Raw genomic sequence first — 22,238 nt, 5'->3', positions numbered from 1 at the left:
TTTGCTTATTGCTTCTTTGTGTGTTGAAAGTGAGCAAAGTCTTTAAAATGCGTTAGTAGGTCGATTTTCCTTCTCCGGCATGCCTTTATCTTTTTCTACAATCAAATTCTTTGTTTCTCGACTCAAGTTTTTGTTGGGAGTTTCCTAAAATCTTTTCTTTGTAACGCAAATCACTCCTCTTAGTTCCTCGTCCATCAATCAATCTCTACAAACCTCTCGGGAATTTTTCCAGCTTTTTCTAGAACTTGTTCCTACTTGTCTGTGAGCATAATTTAATTTTTAGATGCTCCAAATTATCTTATCATGGCCTCTAAATACTTTATTTGGGTTCCTCAAGTTCCATAATGTCTCTGGGAATTTTCCCCGAATTTTCAAAGCTTTCGAAGTATTTTTTGCGGCTTAAATAATAATTCTAGACTTTTCTATAATTATTTTATCCATGAAATTAATTAATTCCAAAAATAATAAATCTTTCATTTTTTCCAACGCTCAAAGCCCATATGCAATAATCCTAATAAATCCTAAAGGCCCACGCATTTATTTACTAATGGGCTTTAATGATTATTTAGGCCCATTAGTAAATGTGGAGGGTGCAACATCAATTAGTACCATATTGCTAGTTGATGTAGATGTGGGGAGTTTTTCTTCCTATATATATGTACCAACCCTTTGGGCAAAGCACACAAAAACTACCGTAAGGGGAGCCCCCTAGTTTGGGAAATCCCTCGTGTAGTAAATTAGATTTTTCTCCTCCTTCTCATGTTGTCGCCAGCCAACCCTAACAACGTCTCCGACGAGAACCGTCGCCATAAGGTAGATCTCTCTCAATGCTGTACTATCTTTCTTTTCATCAATCTATCAGCGGTTGACCATGTCCCCTTCTTTCTCTTTTCCGGTCACTTTTTCGGCAAACCTTCATAGAGCAACATCGTCGAGTGACTCCTGGACATCCCATGACCCTTCTCCTCAGCCAGCGTACCATTGTGCACTGCAATCGACCCTACCTCATCTTGGTCGAGTCTGGTCCTGCATGTGAGCCGGCCACGAAGGCTCAAGCAGGGCAATAGTCAGGCCATGGTCATGTGTGCAGCAGCTCTTGGTCAATCTCTCAAAATCCTTTTTCTTCTTTCTGTGGCTCGTAACAGCACTATCGATGTTGCCTGTTCCTCATCACCTCTCTACGTACATATACAATTTTTGTACATACATCTTGCCGTGACCTTCAGGCAATGGACGACCGGAGCTCCTGCCGTATGTGTAGCTCGGCCTGTGTAGCAGGCCGCTGATGCCCGCTCCTGCAGCTGGATGCTGAGCACCAATCGTATCATCACGTGTGGTGCTTGCATGGACGGAGAACTCATAGACATGGGGATCTTCATCGAGACGAACCCTGAATCCCTGTTTGAGCTGTGCTGCCATCTTCTGATCCTGCTCCTGCCGAGCCTGCCATGGTCGTCGTCCTATTTCTATTGCTGGTGAGCATCTGCATGTTCGAGTTCTTCTCCGTTTATTCTACATCCTAACAGCGGCGTTGACGTGTTACATACTTACATGCTAGTGATTTATAAACTAAATATTAATTTAATTAATATACATGCAACTAGTTTATTAATTAAAAGTAATCGAGGATTGTCATGTCGACCTTTTATAAATGAATATTAGATTGATTAATATCAAATTATATATGTTTTGATTATAATTTGTTAGGCTCAAACACAATCATATAAAAACATGTTTAGATGCTCTCATATCCTTTTCTTTTTGTAAAGTAAAAGTTTAACTTGATTAAATTATATGGCATTGTTTATAAATAAAATATGAGTAGTTTCAACTCGAGTTCTAAATTAAGTTATGTTTTGACTAATTTGCTCTTAATAATTTCTACATGGTTTTACTCAATTAAAATAAATGAAGCATGTAGGCTTCTCTTTTCTTTTTATAATATATATAAAACTCTCGATAGTCATTTCTTTTTAACAACAGTTCTATTATCAACGTTTCTTGTGATCTTGTGACTGTAGAATTAGCCCTCTTTTAGTACGTCGTTTTACCTTGTGTGGTGTATTGTTCTTAGTTGATTTTATTTGTTTGCTTGTATGCTGCATATGCGTGGTGCTTGCTATGAGTAGAACAAGAATCGTTTCTGAGCGATGAAGATCGGAAGGTGATAACCAGAAGCAAATTATGAGGAAGTTGAGCAAGCTTATAAGGCAAGTATAGCATGGGACCATCCTTGTTACCTATTCACCTTTAATCACTTAATTCATATTGCATGTGTCTACCTTGTTGCCAATAAGAATATCCTAGATATTTGATATCTTGTACCTTGACACCATGGGTGATTATGCATTGGGTAGTATGATGCTAGTGCTCAATTAAAGACCATGATCTTGTAACTTGACTAATGGTATATGCAATAAACATAAAAAGATGCTTTTTAGCAACATGGAACAGGGGTCTAGAGCATTGGGCTGTCTTATGGTACTCTAGCTTCCTTCCCCTAAGGACTTCTCTATAAGTGATCATCCGGGACTTACAGTACAGCTGTGGGGGCTATATGGCTCTGGCTTTAGCTCAGTATGAGGACCTTTTCTAGCTTGTTAATGGTTACCTTTATTGGCGTAAGAATGGCTTGACGAATCGGGTATAGTGCAGCCTCTGTCCCCTTATGTATAGGCTACGCGTCATTGTGCCATCGGGAAGGGGGCTCTACATCTGTTTGCTAAGTGAATCTAATGGCCCTAATTTGTTAGACGAACCTTTGAAAGGCTTCATAGTAAACCCTGTCGACCTTCCTTGGAAGTGGGTCAAGCGATTAGCTACCTCGGGCGAAAGGGTAAAACACGACTCTCAGAAGTGTACAACCTCTGTAGTGTGTAAAACTAGTATATCAGCCGTGCTCACGGTCACGAGCGGCCTTAGAACCCTTATGGAATAGATGATGAACACTAATGATATAGATGATGAAGATGCTCACTAATGGTTAATTGTCTATGCTATTCATTATTAATGTTTACCTGATCATGTGTTTATGGGCTTGTGATAAACTTGTTGCCACCCAATTGCTAAAAGATGACTCATTAAAAGCTAATCACAGTTAAACTAGTGTCAGCCTTTTGAGCCTCACGAACCCCATGTTATATTTATTGAGTACGACATGTACTTACGCTTGCTTTACTTTTTACATCTTTAGAAAAATCGTGGATGGGTACCAGATTGCTAGAGTTTGGAGGAATTAGGCTTGTGATCAACCAGTCAGTTGTCCCTATGGAGTTGGAGTCTTCACCCAAGGATCGGAGTTGTCTTTCCACTGTTTGCTATCTAAGGTTATATTCTCTATACTAAGTATGTTACATATTGAGCATTGTCTATTGATATTACCCTTATTTGTAGCTATATGTGATATTTGACTTTCTGGGCTCATATATGGTGTGTATCTGGTTTTGTTCTTAAAATCGGGTGCTACAAAGTGGTATTAGAGCAATGCTAACTATAGGACTCAAGCCTAGTAGAAACTGGTTGTTCTATGGTGTAGAATTTGCTACAAAACTACTTTTTTATCTCCTTGACTAGTTGAATTGATTATTTCTTGTCCTTGCCCTATTTTATTCTCTCCTTGATGCTTCCTTTGAGCTATTGCTTCTTATCTCCTTGATTTTTATTTCTTTGGTTTACTAAAGTTTTTTATCCCACCTTATTCAAATTTGCGATGGCCTTTCATCATAATCCACTCCTTAGGATGCCCGCCATTGCTATAGAAGCACGTGTAGTTTCGATGTTGTGATGCATGCTTGTCTTTATTTGGTGTGTTGCTTGTTTGTTATCCCTATCTTTGTTATCCAAAGAAAAGCCCTGAAGACTACACCAACACGAGGATATTCATATGGAATATTCTGAGTTTAGCAAAACTCTTGTTAAGTGGGGTAGCATCCTCTACAAAAGCATCGTTGACCTTTATCTTGCTATCCTGTGCAACTCCCAAATCCACTTTATCATGCAAATTCATTCCTTCATCTCATGAATCCCGAATCAAGGAAGTGTGGAGGCGTGAAGATCTTCTTTATCTTTCTCCCTAGTCTCTCCAAATCTCGGGACAAGATTCCTGTTAAGTGGAGTAGATTGTCACACCCCAAAATTTCTGATTTTGGGTTGTGCATAGAAAACACAAATTAAAATAAATGTTTTGATATTTGATAAAAATTATCAAGTTTAGTTTAAGTTAGCGTCAATTAGTTATAGGAAAAATGTGAATCTTCAAACTTTTCTGAATTAATTTGACGGGCGTTTGGATGATGTGATGTTTGCTTGTTGCTTCTTTGTGTGTTGAGAGTGAGCAAAGTCTTTAAAATATGTTAGTACGTCGATTTTCCTTCTGTGGCACGCCTTTATCTTTTTCTACAATCAAATTCTTTGTTTCTCGGCTCAAGTTTTTGTTGGGAGCTTCCTAAAATCTTTTCTTTGTAACACAAATCACTCCTTTTAGTTCCTCGTCCGTCAATCAATCTCTACAAACTTCTCAGGAATTTTTCTAGCTTTTTCTAGAACTTGTTCCTACTTGTCTATGAGCATAGTTTAAATTTGAGATGCTCCAAATTATCTTATCATAGGCTCCAAATACTTTATTTGGGTTCCTCATGTTCAATAATGTCTCTAGGATTTTTTCTCGAATTTTTAGACCTTTTGGAGTATTTTTTGAGGCTTAAATAATAATTCTAGACTTTATAGAACTATTTTATCTGAGAAATTAATTAATTGTGAAAATAATAAATCTCTCATTTTTTCCAACGCTCAAAGCCCATGTGCAATAATCCTAATAAATCCTAAAGGCCCATGCATTTATTTACTAATGGGTTTTAATGATTATTTAGGCCCATTGGTAAATGTGGAGGGTGCAACATCAATTGGTACCATATTGCTAGTTGATATAGATGTGGGGAGTTTTTTCTTTCTATATATATGTACCAACCCCTTGGGCAAAGCACACCAAAACTACCATAAGGGAAGCCCCTAGTTTGGGAAATCCCTCGTGTAGTAAATTAGATTTTTCTCCTCCTTCTCATGTCGCCGCCAGCCAACCCTGACGACATCTCCAGTGAGAACCGTCGCCACAAGCTAGATCTCTCTCAACACTATAGTATCTTTCTTTTCATCAATCCATCAGCGGTTGACTGTGTCCCATTCTTTCTCTTTTTCGGTCACTTTTTTGGCAAACCTTCATAGTGCAGCATCGTCGAGTGACTCCTGGACATCCCGCGACCCTTCTCCTAAGCCAGCGTACCATTGTGCACTACAATCGACCCTACCTCATCTTGGTCGAGTTCGGTCCTGCATGTGAGCCGGCCATGAAGGCTCAAGCAGGGCAGCAGTCAGGCCATGGTCATGTGTGCAGCAGCTCTTGGTCAATCTCTCAAAACCATTTTTCTTCTTTCTATGACTTGTAACAGCACTATCGATGTTGCCTGTTCCTCATCACCTCTCTACGTACATATACAGTTTCTGTACGTATGTCTTGCCATGACCTTCAGGCAACAGACGACCGGAGCTCCTGCCATATGTGTAGCTCGGCCTATGTAGCAGGCCGCTGACACCCGCTCCTATAGCTGGATGCTGAGCACCAATCGTATCATCACGTGCGTCGCTTGCATGGACAGACAACAATACAAATGAATGGATGATTCAACACAAGATGTGACTAGATGGATTAAGATGGCGAAGATAGCAAGGAAAGGCTTCGAGGTACTAAGCAAGGGTGAAGGGCAAGCGATGGCTTGGCGGCTGAAGAACCTAGCTAGGGTAAAGAAGGAAGTACTTGCATTTAGTTGGGGTACTAATCAAGCTATGATAGTCATGTCAATGTGAAGGATCAAATCACGATTAGAGTGTTTGATGGAAGTGACTTGATACATTTGGGATTATTCAAATTTGATGAATGGAATCAAGTCATGTGCTCAAGATGGCTATGCTCAAGTGAAAAGATCAATATCAACATGTTGGCACCCTTACTTGATGAAGATTGAAAGAGACGACATTAATTCAAAAGAGATCAACTCAAAAGGTTTAAATTCGTTATACTTTTAAATTTGAGTTAATAGGAATGCCGTACTATTAAGAGGGATGCATCATGTTGATAGATAATGTTTCATAAGTGCTCAAGCCAACCTATGTGAGTTTTGAGTGTTTGAGAGACAAAAAAGCTAATCTGTTTTTTGCTGGTCTGGCAATTGATACCGGACGTGTCCAGTATTTGCCCAGCAATGATAAAAGTGTTGTTCTCGGGTTGGTTCGTCAGGAGTTTCGATTTGAGTTGGAAGTCCAATGGTCAGGAGTTCCGACGTGTCGCACTTAACTAAGTTAGATGGTTCACTGTCCTGGTCATACCTGACGTGTCCGGTATGGACAACCAGAGGCCAACGGCTAGTTTTCAAATGCCTTGAGAGTCGGGAGTTCCAACATAAGCCAGGAGTTCCAACGGTCAAAAGTTCCAGCATGAGTCAGGAGTTCCGACACCTCACATACTTTAACTCAGTTACATGGTTTTCAAATATGCTGAGGGTCGGGAGTTCCGGTGATCGGGAGTTCTGGCTTTCATCGGGAGTTCCGACGCCTCACACTGACACTGTAACTTAGTTACCGTTGACGCAGTGTAAGTCATACCAGATGTGTTCGGTATGCTAGGGCAACGGCTATAAAGCAGCTAGTTTTTCCAAGGGGCTATAAATACCCCCAAGCCTCCACCTTTGGAGGCTGCTGATTCTGCTGGTTGCTATACACGTTTTTGAGCCTTGCCAACTCTCCCAAACCCTCTATTAGTGAGTGTGTAATTCAAATTGCCAAATCAATTAGTGGGTTGAGACAAATTCAAAAATAGAGCAATCCAAGCACTTGTGCATATTGTCAATCTTGTGATTTGCATTTGTTACTCTTGGACTCTTCGGTCCTAGATGGCTAGGCGTCGTCGGAGAGCACCCAAGAGATTGTGGTTGCCTCGAAAAGTTTATAACGGTCGGTTCCACTGCCTTGGAATCAACTAGTGGAAGGAGGAAAAGGAGTTGGGAAAGACTCCAGCTAGAGTGACCTTTGTGGTACCCTCTAGGGCTGACCTTAGCTGGGTCGCCCGCTGCCCCCACAACGGAGAGTAGGACTCAAACGAGTCTGAACTTTGGTAAAACAAATATTGTGTCTCAATTCACATTTCATTTGATATTTGTGTTGCTCCAGCTCTTGTGCAGGTTCTCTATGTATATCGTCATCTCTAGTAGGTGCCTGCAGTTTGGTTTGAAGATAGAAATCGAAAGGAGCAAGTTCGGGGATGATCTACAGAAATCGTGTATACCGGACATGTCCAGTATTCATACCGGACACGTCCGGTATTAGAGCTCAGGGCTGAATATTATTTGATCTTTGTTCTAACATTGTGTTGTAGGGTTGTACCTTCTAGATATATTCTTTATACCTTGTTTACTCTATGGCTAACTTGTGTGGGGTGGTATTACTCTTAATTTAGAGTTTCTATTTTGGAAACTCCATTTTCTAATTGTTTTCGCATTTAAAGGTGTTAATTTTCATAAATGCCTATTCACCCCCCTCTAGGCGGTATCCTAGGTCTTTTTCAATTGGTATTAGAGCGAGGTTCTCACCTAAAGCTTCACCACTGTGAGAAAAGGATGTCGACACCTATCGAGTTGGAGCCGGTGCTTCTCCAAAATGATGGTTCAAACTTTCTAGCTTGGTCAATTAATGTGCTCAATGCTTTTAGGGATATTAGTCCTCTTGTTGAGCATATTGTGGATGCAAGCATAACTCTTCCTATAGTTGATTGGAGCAACTACAAAAATTTGTCAAAAGAGGAAGAGATATGTGTGCAACTCAATGCTCAAGCTATTAATGTCATTTTGAGTACATTAAGTGTAGAGGTTCAAGATGAGGCAATCTTCAATGGACAACCACCTTCGGAGAGTGCTCATCTCATTTGGACTAGACTTTTTGATTTATACGGAAAATCCAAATGTGATGTTGCACTTGAGATCGAGTCAATGGAAAGTATGTCCATTGTGTCTTCATGCAGCGAAGAAGCCTCACAAGACCTCAAGAGTGCCGAGCCAGAGCAAGAAGTGCAAGCAGTGCATGACTTGTTGTTTGCCAGCACATACCGAACATGTCTAGTATGCCTACCGGACGTGTCTGGTATGGCCGAGGCAGCAGAATAGCAAGCAGTTGTTTGCAATGATGCTCAAGCCCGGTGGCGACCAAGTGATGAGTCAACCTCAGTATCTCATGGTACTCGTCACTTGTGTCTCATGGCCAAGAAAAGCAAGAAAAAGAGTAACAAGAAAGACCAAGAAAAGGAGAAAGCACAAGTAGATGATCAAGATGAGAGTGATGTTGAAGTTGAAGACAACTACAACCTTGATCATCTCAACCGCAAAGACAAGTTCATCATCATGAAGATAGTTGAAAAGAATGATGAGCTTGAAGAAGAGATTGAGAAGCAAGAGCAATCACTTCAAAAGCAAGAATTGTTTCTCATCTCCAAGATGGAAGAACTAAAGGCTCTAAGTGAAAGGTATGAAAAATTGTCAATTGAGCCTGCTTTAGTTACTAACTCCTCTTCTAGTGTTTCACAACTAGAGAAGGAAAACTTTGAGCTCAAGGAAAGGCTAGATGAACTATCAAGCAAGTATAATGTGCTACAAGCAAACTATGTTCATCTAAAGTGCTCTCATGAGGAAGTAGTAGAATCAAGCATCATGCTTGAGGTAGCTCATGAGGTTGTGATCACATCGATAAAATTTTCTCAACCTCTCACACATTCACTCACTAGTACACCATCTCAATTAAATATTTCTTGTATTAATGAGTGTGCTCCTCAAGCAAGCCAATCTTCGATTGAGCTAAATCTTATAGAAAACATAGAGCTCAAAGAAGAGGTGAAAAGGTTAAAGAAAGATGTGATTCGGTTGAAGGGTAGGGAGAAAGCACAACCTTCTCAAGATAACCGTGATAACATGGTGAAGAAGCTTGAGAAGGGTTCAAGCCTTGCTTCCTCCAAAGCCCAACAAAAGAATCACATTTCAAGTAAGGCCAACACAACCAAGAGCAAGAAACATGGAAAAAGGTTATGCTATGGTTGTGGATTATATGGACATGAGTGGGCAATGTGTCCACATAAGAGTTGGTCCGACAAGTGTGAAGTGGCCGAACAAAAGGCCTCAAACAAGTTGGCCAACCAAAAGAAAAGTGATGGACAAAGCACTTGTCTCATGAGCAAGAAATTAGGGCATCCTACCAAGAAATGCCCAATGTACAAAGAGAGGCAAGAAAGGAAGAACAAGTTACAACAAGAAGATGCTATGGATGCAATGAGATGGGCCACAAGATTGATAGATGTCCATATAGGCAAAACAAGCATAGAGCAAACAAAGGCCGCATATGCTATGCTTGTAGAAGAAAGGGGCATCTAAGCTACGAATGCCCAAATGGTAACGCTCCTAAGCCAAACACATTTGTTTATAATGATAAGCTTAGGAAGACCACAAATGGAGTTAGCACTAGCAAGGTGATGTGTTCACCACAAACTAGTGCTAAAGACATTTGGGTGCCTAAGCACTTGTTGACTAACCGAAAAGGACCCAACAAGAGTTGGGTACCAAAGTGTGCTTAGGTTAATGATGTAGGTACTTGGTGATGAGATGAAGGCTTCGGGGTGGTTGAGCAAGCAATTTGATAATATTCACTCAATCTATCAACCAATTCTTATCATAATCTCTTATATGGTTGACCCAAAGATAATTCAATGAATATATCATATATTTCTTCCTCACCATTGGTAACAAGTACCTAAACCTTATAGGATAGCCACCTTGTTCGTTTTGTGTTCAATATTTCACAAATAGCCATATTTGTGAAATATTGAAAGTGGCTAATTGAAAAGTATTTTATTTTGCCATATGATGCTTTTAATGGCTCTCTAGTGGAGCAATTTATTTGTTGAGATGCAGGGCATAAAATAAATACTATCGCTAAAATGAAGAATCACAAGCAGCGGGTTATTTGCTTCTGTCCTGCACCTATCGGACGTGTCCGGTATTACTATCGGACGTGTCTGGTATGGATAGGGACAGAAAGCAAGTGTTTCTATTCTACGTATTCCGGACGTGTCTGGTATACCTATCGGACATGTCCGGTATTAAAGGAACCAGAACACTAATAGAATTGCAACTGAGTCTTTGATCCATATATTTTCATATATCCTCAATTTACTCAGAAGCTTGTGGTTTACCAAATCTAAGTGAATTGTGAGCATCTCTTGAACTCAAATTTAAATATGGCAAATTATTTGGTTGTGGTTCAAAATAGAAAATTGACTCCCAAATTCTTAATAGAATGAAGTGTTAGTTGAAAGTCATTTAAATTACTTAAAGCACTTATTTAGGGGGAGCTCAGTTTCTATTTTGCACCTTATGGACTAACAAACTTATCTAGCATTCTTTGTAGTCCTTTGGATGAAAAATTGATTTAGTATCTAGGATGATTATTTGGCAACTAAGGTCAACATAGAGACTATCATGCTATATATCTTCTTGTGGGCTCAAGGCAAAGGTATGTCTTTACATACATGCATTGTAAGTGCATCTAAGGCCCTTTATATGTTAGAATGTGCATTTGTGTGACATAGAAGAGATGTTTTTCAAAACCCATAACTAGCATGTGTAGGTGGTGTGAATTTGAAAAACTATTTGAATCTTGGTCTTTGTGACCTAGCCTTATCATGTGATAATTATAGCTCTCCTTGATTGTTTGATTGGCTAATTACACATGACATGGCTTTCTTAAGTCCACAATCTACTATGTCTCACAATATCTCTCTCAAGTAATTACACCTTATTTGGATCAAGGACATACATGTTTTTGCATCAAGAAATGAAAGAGAAGGGCATTGGAATTAAGTAAATGAAATTTAGAAAAAGAACAGCCAGCCCGCAAAATACCGGACGTGTCCGGTATGAGCGAGATTATAAAAACAGCTGGTACCCCTTTGGCCAAGTTAGGTTTTTCATCTTCTAGCCAACCCAGCCGCCTCTCCTCAACCTTCATTGGTGATTTCAAGTTTCCACCGTGAAAAGGAAGAGAGGGAGATTGGATCAGAGGAGATTTGCATCAAGATCGAAGGCTTCGGGACTTGGATTTCCAATCGTATCTTCATTCACTCTCTCAAGGTACCCTAATCCTGGACCACATCCGATCTAAGCAATTAGGGCATGATTTTGAAATCCCTTCAGTAGAGATGCTACATTACCTGTCTAGAAGCAATGCCCAGAGTTTAGATTGGATTGGTTGAAGATAGAGCCAAGGACCCCGGTTAGGGTTGCTGTCCGCTCATACTAGACGTGTTCGGTATGCACACCGGACGTATCCGGTATGGGATAGCAGAGCAGATTTTGCTCCCTTGTTTCAATCTTCTTAGTGGTTGATTCTTAGGAATAAGTTTAATTGTCTATTGTGTTTTGTGAAACTTTTGACCTAGTTTAGTTGAGGTGATTACAAAGCATAGGACAATTATTCTTATTTCTATATATCAACTAAAATAAGCTATCGTTTGGGCATGTATCTAAAATTCCTTGCAAATCTTTGGATATAGGATAGCAGCTATGAGTGGAAGACAGGAGCCTAGGTCCAAGCATAGGCATGATCCAACTTTGGAGAAATACAAGAAGGCAAGACAAGAAATGCATCTCAGATATAGTCAGCAGGAGAAGGGGAGCAGCAGAGGACTCTCTAGGGCTACTAGAGGTGCTCCACAGTATAAAGAGGGAGACAGCAATTCTTCCTCTGACACAGATGTAACACCTCTGGTGTTTGACCTAATACTAAAATTTGACATGTCATCATGTGCATTGCAAAGCATTCATATAGTACAAAGTTTTGAATGCATTCACTAAATAAGGTTTATTTCATAATGTTGTTATTTCATGTGATGTGTTTCAAAAACCCTAAATACAGATCATGACCACAGGGGTTAAATTTCATGTGATCATGTGAGGTCATATGTCCTTTGACTCAAATAACCCTAATGGGCCATGTTACTGGTCAAAAATCAAAATCTAAGTAAAAGGAAGACAAATCAAATTTGAATTCACATTCAAATTATAAAAGTCCTTTTTTGCCCCTTTTAACTAATTCAAAATCCATGAGGAATTTGGGGTTGAGGCAAAAAGCAAAGTTGGAGATTATTTTATAAGGATCAACTTTGGTATTCAAAGTTTTTCAAGTTTACACACAAAATTGGGAGTAATTTTGGAATGATTCAAATCTTTAAATGTACCCCAAATGTGAAATTCAAAATGGAGGCAGAATTTGAAAATGTTTCTTAAACCAAAGTTGTAGTACTTGAAAAGTTGAGCAACTTTCATTTTTGGAGATTTTCATCTTCTTTAGAAAATTTCTGAGTAATTTGAGATATGAATGCAGTGGCAGTTCTGTAATTTTTTAAAAAAAATCGACCTACACCTCACTGCTTGCCGCCGGCGCCACGCGGAGTTCACCGCCGATCGGTTTTCACCGCTTTCACGCGCGGTGACACGCCGTTGTCACCGTAGCGAGTCCGCCCGTGCGTTGGCGACACCGGACGCCTCCTTCCGGGCTATAAATAGCCACCGTCGTCGCCGTCGCTCCCATTTCTTCCCTCTGCTCTGCTCCGCCACCACGTAGCTCCGCCGCTCGCCGTAGGTCTCGTCGAGCCGAATCTGTCGTTCCTAGCTACGTCAACGCGAGCGCTTTGGTCTTGTGCTCCTCCCCGACTTGCTTTCGTCGCTGATGTTGGCCAGAATCGCCCGGCGCAACCCGTCTTCCCCGTGACCGGTCGGAGCTCCACCGCGACTGCCTTCACCGTGGCCAGGCTACTCCAGGCCATCTCCGACTGCGCCAAGCACATCATCGTGATCACTGTGAGCTGCTGATCCTTTCTAAGCTTTTTGATTGATCTCAACCGCCCTTGTTTCACCGGCGTAACATCGCCGTGCCACCGCGTCCGCCATGGACGGCGTAAGCCTAGCTCCGTGTTGCAATTTACCTCCGAAATCCCACTGGTCGACGCGGCTAGTCCTTGTGATTGTTTTGGTACCAAGGTCGTCACAGTTGAGCTCACCATCGGTGAGCTAGCGCCGGTCAGCGCCGTCGCAGCCACGGTCAAATCCCGAGGTTAGGGATGACAGGTGGGGGCCGGCTGTCAGTGAGAGCGTGAGTGAGAATAGTGACTTTTATTAATTTCTGATTTTGAATAGTGCAGCAGTTTTGCAATTTTGTAGGAATTTATTTACACATCCAAAAATTCTGAAAATTTTTGTGTAGCTTTTGTACATGTTCTAGTATGATTTAAAAATTTGAAATTTGAAATTTAGTTAAATTTTGAATGTTCAAATATTCACTCCTTTAATTGAAAAATGCAATTTCCATGATTTTTGTAGGTCACTATATAACTCCAAAAATTATGAAATTTATTTTGGTACACTAATTTATCATGAGGAAGCTTACATAAAAATTTGAGCTTAATTGGACAAAGTTTATTTTATACCTAATATAGACTTAAGTATTTAATTAATTATTTATTTAATCAATGTTTAATCAATTAAGATTTGTTTGACTTTAGAATTGATTGTTGACCTTGGGTCATTAACTTATAATGATCCTTAGTACCTTAATTAGTTTTTGAACTAATATCTATGTTGTGATTAGTAAGTCTTAATGACATTTCATGTGATAACCAAGGTCATTAACAAGTTAACTCGTCGAAACCCTAAGTGTTTGATTAGTGTTGGATCTTGTTTTGGTCATGTTTTGTGACTAGTAGGGTTCCAAGATCCATTAGGTCAAGTCACATGTGTGGTTCTTAATGAAAGGGTTACAGGTTGGTTTTGTTGGCTTGCAACTGTACCGCGAAATCAAATCGGTTGCGGGTGTTTTTACATTTCATGTGCCGTGAAAGCATCATGTTTACATTATCATCATGTTAAAGCATATGTTATTATTTCGTGTAGAACCCGAGAACGAAACGATTCTAGTTGAGCAAGTTCTGGAAGAATCCCCGGTTGTCACGGGATTTGATAATTGTGGTACTAATCTGGAACCAGAAATCGTCAACGAAGGCAAGCCCCGGTTTATGCATTAAGCCATTTCCTTGTTTATTTTGAAAAGTTTATCACCTATGTTATTTATTGCATTAAGTTGTTTAATTCAAATGTTACCTACTTGATGCATTACCTACCTTGATAATTGTTTACCATCCTTGAAGATGTTTTTATTTACAAAGTCATAGAATGCTTAGTATGCTTTATGATAGACTTTCAAAGCAAAAGTTTTGGATACAATCCAAGATGGCATACTGGCCAAAGAAAGAAAGAATGTAGAATGAATTAGAGACTAGCCGGGTGACTTATCTTGAATGTTGGGTAATGTTACCGACTATGTCGCTTAAAGGCCACTCATTGTGGATCTTCTGAACGAGACACTTTGTAGTACTGGTCACATACTCCGGTAAGCCTACTTCGGCTAATCCAATACTAAGACGAATGCCCGCGCACTGGGAGTGGAGAGATGGCGGGAGTAGCGTGTACCCTCGTGGCTGGAATGTGGCCGGATTTGAGGTGTGCTGTGCTCTCGGGTGGCGTGGAGACGGCTTAGTATAGGAGGATCCGGTAGCGAGGTTGATATATGCAAGATTAAGTTCTACATATGTCGTGTGATAAGGAATCCCCAGCTGGGACTTGAATCAATTCGAATTGCCGGTGCTCCGCGGATATGGAGACTCGATTCATTACAGAAGCAATGTAGTACTGGTGAATTACTAAAATATGAGAATAAGAATGGAATGAGAAGGAATGGAATATGAGAAATGTACATTTAGTTTGAAATAATGATCAAAAGGTACTTAGTGGTAAAACTCGAAAATAGAATGAAGAATAGTAAGCTTTTGGCAAAGAACTTTTGAATCTTGCTACACCCTTACCTTGTCCCAAACCCCTGCATTTCTAAAGTCTTACACCCCGTTACGTCGGGTTAGTCTTGTTGAGTACTTTTGTACTCAGGGTTTGTTAACCCTTGTTGCAGGTGAGTCGCATGCGCAGGCTTGTTTTGGTCCCTGCTGCATGTCTGTGTTTGAAGTCAATGACGATGAGGAGTGATGAATGGCCTTTGGACAAGGCACTAGTTTGTTTGATAAATAAAGTTAATGTAATATTATCCCGCTACTATGGTTGTATAACACCTATGGTATTGTAACTTTGGAAACAACTGGTTTGTAATAATGTTATCTTAAGACTTCCGCTATCTTTTACTCTGGTATATATATTTGAATAAACTGTTGTAATCTGCAATGACTGTGATTGGGATCCTGTTTGAAAAGAGAAACGTGGATGATTCGGGTTTCCCGAGGACACCCGACAGACCTGTTGAGTTGTTGGGAACTCGTGTACGCTATTCGAGGTCTGTTAAGACAACGATAGGTGCATGTGGGCCCGATTCCTTAGGAGGTTCTGCCACAGCTGGTATCAGAGCAGTTCCCATCTAAGATCATTGTAGGTTACTTTGGAAAACCTTCAAAATGATTTGGATCAAGGAAAGTAAACATGATATTTTGAAAGTTCAATTTCTTTCTTCTTACCTTTGATCTAGACTCAATCCTGACTTATTTGAAAAGTTTGTGGCGGATAATATGATTAGGTTTGTCCTATGTAATATGAAAATCTAGTACTTATGATTATATTAATCTTTTGTACGTAGATTCGTAAGATCGATTCATGCATCATGCTTGAGCACATTGCATAATAATTCCCCTTAATAGTGGTTGGGTAAGTAATGTCAATCACATTCTTGCTAACCTCCGTTATCCTCAAGCTATTCTTATAGTCCTACCCTAAATTCTTCAGGCTATGGCAAAGACCAAGAAAACCGCACGCAAGTCCACCGGACCTCATGGAGTTCCGCATCACCAAATGGCACCAAGAAATCACGAGCTTGGTGAAGGAAGTTCCAAGAACCTAGGAGAGGAAGGATCTTCAAGCAACCCCGCCAACGTCGAGAACCTTAACAAGGAGCTCAACACTCTTCGTCGAGCTCATGCCAAAGACCAAGAAGAGCTGGCGGAAATGCAAAGGGGTATCATCATGACCATGGAGCTGCGGAATGAAGCCTGGACACGAGAAGATGCGGCCAATGAACGCGTCAATGAGTTGGAGTTCTACGTAGAGGACCTGGAGATGGACAATGCCATTCTACATGAGAATGTCCATATGCTATATGCTCAACTTCATCCTCCTCATGGGGATGGTGAAGTTACCGATGAAGAAATGATTGTAGCTCCAGGAGAAGTTGAGAATGAAGAAGAGGAGGAGGACCCTGAGGAGTTAGTGTACTTCTCAGATGAAGATGAGGTTTCGTCCGATACGGGCACGGATGTCGAAGACTGAAAGCTTGGAGTAGAAGTAGTTCCTTTACTGCTTTCCTAGAAAACCAGGGTTGTCTTGTGGGATACAAGACATGTAATATAAATAAGAACCCTTTGTAGTATGCAACCTTTTAAAAGCTTTCAATAAAGAATAATGTAAGTAAATGTGTTTCTCTAATAGATGCCTCGTCCTATCACCCGAACTGGTGCTAGTGGCTCGCATGATGATGATGAGTGCCCAAATCCTCCACCAATGCCCTCGACTATGGCAGATGCCATAGCTGCACTCGTCAACGCAACGGCAGAGAATGCCAGGCTGTTAAGGGAGTTGGCGCAGAACCAGCAAGCACCATACCCTAATCGTGGCCGTCGTAATAATGGAAACGACGAGTCAAGCTATGTGGATTTTACTGACACACGTCCGCCTGTGTTCTCAAAGGCAGACGAACCTTTAGAAGCTGATGATTGGCTTAGGACAATAGAGCAAAAGTTCGAGCTAATCCACTGTACTGAGGTTCAAAAACCAAGGTTTGCGGCACAGCAACTCCGAGGAGCTGCTGGTGCTTGGTGGGCAAATTTGGTAGCAGTACAGCCCATTGGTCACCAAATCAACTGGAGGGAGTTCAAGGATGCCTTCAGGGCACATTATATTCCGGACGGTGTGATGACCATGAAGCTGGAAGAGTTCTTGGCTCTTAAGCAAGGGGAGCACCCGGTGATGCATTATGTTGGGCGTTTCAACCACCTGTCTCAGTATGCTATTGAGTATGTGAATACGGACAGGAAGAAAAAGAATCATTTTCTTCGAGGCTTGAACACTAAACTTCAGACAATGATGGCAGCCTGTGGTAATGCAACTTACCATGAAACAATCAACATTGCTATCGCTTCGGAAGAAAATTTCCGCCGACACAAGGAGGCGAAGAAGAAGAAAATATTTGCTTCCGGATCATCAAGTGGCAAGCGTCAGAAGATAGTATACCATCCTCAGAATCATGGCCGTACGCCATTCCGCCCACAACAAGGCCAAAGCAGGCAACAAATCTTCATTCGCCCTGCAACTAATACACCTTATACTCATCAAACACCGCAGCAGCAGAGCAATGCAAATAATGCAAACCGCAATGCTACTCCCCAGAATCACAATTTTCCATGCTATAATTGTGGTAAACCCGGGCATTTTTCCCGAGAGTGTCCGTATCCTAGGAAGAACAATCCTGATGCACCCAAAGCCCCTGTTAATCAAGCTCAAAATTAGTACAAGGGCAATGCTCAGAACCATCAAAAGGGTCCGGCTGAGAAGAAAACTGGAAGGGTATTCTATACGCAAGTGGAATCTATTCCAGAAGGAGAACCAGTTATGATGGGTATGTTTCCCATTGCTAAGCATCCTGCAATTACCTTATTTGATTCTGGTGCATCCCATACATTCATCAATCGTACATTTGTCGTGAAGCATGGGATAGCTATTGGGGAAACAAAAGAACCCTATCATATACAGTCGCCTGGGGGACGAATCTGTACAAGGGAGGTAGTTCAGCATTTACCTATTGATTTGGGAGGATATGAGTTCCCTACCAATATGCTGATATTAAATGATCAAGATATAGATGTGATCCTTGGTATGAATTGGCTAACTCAACACGGGGCTATCATAGATGTCCTACATAGAACAATAAGGGTAAATGCACCTGACAGCAAAACCCAACTTCTTATCCAACTTCCTTTTCCTAAGAGTACAGTGGAGACAGTTTGTGCAACTATTGTTGAAGGAGCCGAGGAAATTTCAGTGGTATGTGAGTTTACGGATGTCTTTCCCGATGACTTGCCTGGTCTGCCACCAGACCGAGACGTAGAGTTCAGAATTGATCTAAAACCAGGGACAGCACCAGTGTCCAGAAGAGCATATAGGATGCCACCAAAAGAATTAGCAGAATTAAAAATGCAACTACAAGAGTTGTTAGACAAGGGTTTCATTCAACCCAGTTCATCACCTTGGGGATGTCCTGCTATTTTCGTGAAGAAGAAGGACCAAACCTTAAGGTTATGTGTTGACTATAGGCCATTAAATGAAGTCACCATCAAGAACAAATATCCCTTACCCCGAATCGATTTACTTTTTGATCAACTTGCGGGAGCTAAGGTATTCTCAAAGATAGACTTAAGATCAGGCTACCACCAGATTAAGATCAGACATGAAGATGTGCCAAAGACAGCGTTTACTACCCGATATGGACTATATGAGTATTTAGTCATGTCTTTTGGGCTGACCAATGCCCCGGCTCAGGGCTGACCAATGCCCCGGCTCATTTCATGTACCTGATAAACTCAGTTTTCATGCCTGAGTTGGATAAGTTTGTCGTGGTGTTTATTGATGACATTCTTATCTACTCTAAGAGCAAAGAGGAACATGCGGAACATCTCCGTATTGTTCTACAAAGATTAAGAGATCACCAACTATATGCCAAATTCAGCAAATGTGCATTTTGGTTGGAGGAAGTACAATTTCTGGGTCATGTGCTATCTGCTGAAGGTATAGCTGTTGATCCGAGCAAGGTAGAAGAAGTCCTTAATTGGAAAGCACCTACAACTGTTCATCAAGTTCGTAGCTTCCTGGGGTTGGCAGGGTATTACCGTCGGTTTATCCCTGACTTCTCCAGAATTGCGAAGCCAATTACTGGACTGTTGAAAAATCAAACAAAGTTTGTATGGTCAACCGAATGTGAAGAGGCCTTTCAGACATTGAAGAAGTTGTTGACAACTGCACCAGTATTAGCACAACCTGATATCGAGAGACCATTTGATATCTATTGTGATGCATCCGGAATTGGTATTGGCTGTGTTCTTATGCAAGAAGGCAGAGTCATAGCATATGCTTCCAGACAACTCAAGAAGCATGAAGAACATTACCCCACCCATGATCTTGAATTAGCTGCTGTTGTCCATTCACTCAAGATTTGGCGACATTATTTATTGGGCAATATATGTCATATCTATACGGATCACAAGAGTTTGAAATACATCTTCACTCAGTCAGAACTGAATATGAGGCAAAGGAGATGGTTAGAACTTATTAAAGATTATGACTTAGAAGTGCATTATCATCTGGGTAAGGCTAATGTAGTTGCCGATGCCCTGAGTCGCAAGAGTCATTGTCATTGCCTAATTGTGGAACCTATGCAGCAAACATTGTGTCAAGAGATGGAACATCTGGATTTACAAATCATAGAACAAGGTTCCCTGTCCAATATTGTAGTTGAGTCCACTATCAAAGATCAGATCATTGCTGCTCAACAGAAAAGTAAGGGCATAGTCCATATTAAGGATAAAGTCAAATCTGGAAAACCAACATGTTTCAAGATTGATGAGTCAGATGTCGTGTGGTTCAAGGATAGGTTGGTAGTACCCAAAAATCCGGAGCTGCGAAAGCAGATTCTTGATGAAGCTCATTCTACAAGGTACTCCATTCATCCGGGTAGCAACAAAATGTATTATGATCTGAGAAAGAGATATTGGTGGACCAAAATGAAAATAGAAATAGCTCAATATGTAGCCAAGTGCGATATTTGTCAGAGAGTCAAGGCGGTTCATATGAAGACTGCAGGTCCATTACATTCCTTGCCAGTCCCATCTTGGAAGTGGGAAGATATTTGTATGGACTTCATCGTGGGATTGCCTAGGACATCTGCAGGCTACAATTCAATATGGGTTATTGTTGATCGTCTAACCAAGATAGCTCATTTCATACCAGTCAGAGATAAATATCGAGTGGAGCAGTATGCAAAGATTTACCTTGATAGAATTTTCAGTCTGCATGGGGCACCCAAGACCATTGTCTCTGATAGAGGATCATTGTTCATATCCAAGTTTTGGAAAAGTTTACATGAGTCTTTAGGAACTAAACTTATCCGTAGTTCTGCTTATCATCCGCAAATAGACGGACAGACTGAAAGAGTAAATCAAATTCTTGAAGATATGTTAAGAGCATGTGTTCTTTCTTTTGGTGCTAAATGGGATGAATGCCTTCCCTTAGCTGAATTCTCATATAACAATAGCCATCAAGAGAGCATTAAAATGGCACCGTTCGAAGCACTGTATGGCCGTAGGTGCCAAACACCTTTAAATTGGTCAGAAGCTGGAGAACGTTGGTTCTTTGGACCGGATGTGGTCAAGGAAGCTGAAGAGAAAGTTAAACTCATACAAGCCAATATGAAGGTAGCTCAATCCAGACAGAAAAGCTATGCTGATAAGAGGAGACGACCGCTAGAATTCAAAGTGGGAGATTATGTCTACCTCAAGGTATCACCGATGAAAGGAGTTCATCGTTTTGGGATTCGGGGAAAGTTGGCACCCCGTTATGTAGGTCCTTTTCAGATCCAACAACGATGTGGACCAGTCGCCTATCGCGTCAAGCTACCAGATCACATGTCAGCGGTGCATGATATCTTTCATGTATCTCAGTTAAAGAAGTGTCTTCAAGTACCTGACCAGGAGATTGACTTTGGTGATGTAGAACTAGAACCTGATTTGACTTATGCCGAGTATCCCATTAGAGTCTTAGATCAGAAAGATCGAGTCACTCGGAGACGTACGATCAAGTTCTACAAAGTACAATGGAATCAACACACTGAAGATGAAGCTACTTGGGAGTCCGAGGATTACTTAGAAGAGAATTTTCCTGACTTCTTCGCTTCTATCTATTTGCAATACCTTGTCTATATTGTAACTTGTCTTGTTATTAATAGAATGGAAAAACCCCCTCGCTAGCCTTTTGAATAAAGTTGTAATGTGTTAGCTTGACACATTTCCTTTTCCATTACTTAGCCTTAAGTTTTAAATCTCGGGACGAGATTTCTTTAAGGGGGAAAGGTTGTAACACCTCTGGTGTTTGACCTAATACTAAAATTTGACATGTCATCATGTGCATTGCAAAGCATTCATATAGTATAAAGTTTTGAATGCATTCACTAAATAAGGTTTATTTCATAATGTTGTTATTTCATGTGATGTGTTTCAAAAACCCTAAATACAGATCATGACCACAGGGGTTAAATTTCATGTGATCATGTGAGGTCATATGTCCTTTGACTCAAATAACCCTAATGGGCCATGTTACTGGTCAAAAATCAAAATCTAAGTAAAAGGAAGACAAATCAAATTTGAATTCACATTCAAATTATAAAAGTCCTTTTTTGCCCCTTTTAACTAATTCAAAATCCATGAGGAATTTGGGGATTGAGGCAAAAAGCAAAGTTGGAGATTATTTTATAAGGATCAACTTTGGTATTCAAAGTTTTTCAAGTTTACATACAAAATTGGGAGTAATTTTGGAATGATTCAAATCTTTAAATGTCCCCCAAATGTGAAATTCAAAATGGAGGCAGAATTTGAAAATGTTTCTTAAACCAAAGTTGTAGTACTTGAAAAGTTGAGAAACTTTCATTTTTGGAGATTTTCATCTTCTTTAGAAAATTTCTGAGTAATTTGAGATATGAATGCAGTGGCAGTTCTGTAATTTTTTCAAAAAAATCGACCTACACCTCACTGCTTGCCGCCGGCGCCACGCGGAGTTCACCGCCGATCGGTTTTCACCGCTTTCACGCGCGGTGACACGCCGTTGTCACCGTGGCGAGTCCGCCCGTGCGTTGGCGACACCGGACGCCTCCTTCCGGGCTATAAATAGCCACCGTCGTCGCCGTCGCTCCCATTTCTTCCCTCTGCTCTGCTCCGCCACCACGTAGCTCCGCCGCTCGCCGTAGGTCTCGTCGAGCCGAATCTGTCGTTCCTAGCTACGTCAACG

The sequence above is a fragment of the Miscanthus floridulus genome, chromosome 9 (assembly GCF_019320115.1).
Source record: "Miscanthus floridulus cultivar M001 chromosome 9, ASM1932011v1, whole genome shotgun sequence".
In the NCBI taxonomy this organism is placed as follows: Eukaryota; Viridiplantae; Streptophyta; class Magnoliopsida; order Poales; family Poaceae; genus Miscanthus; species Miscanthus floridulus.
Note: the sequence above shows the minus strand (reverse complement) of the source record.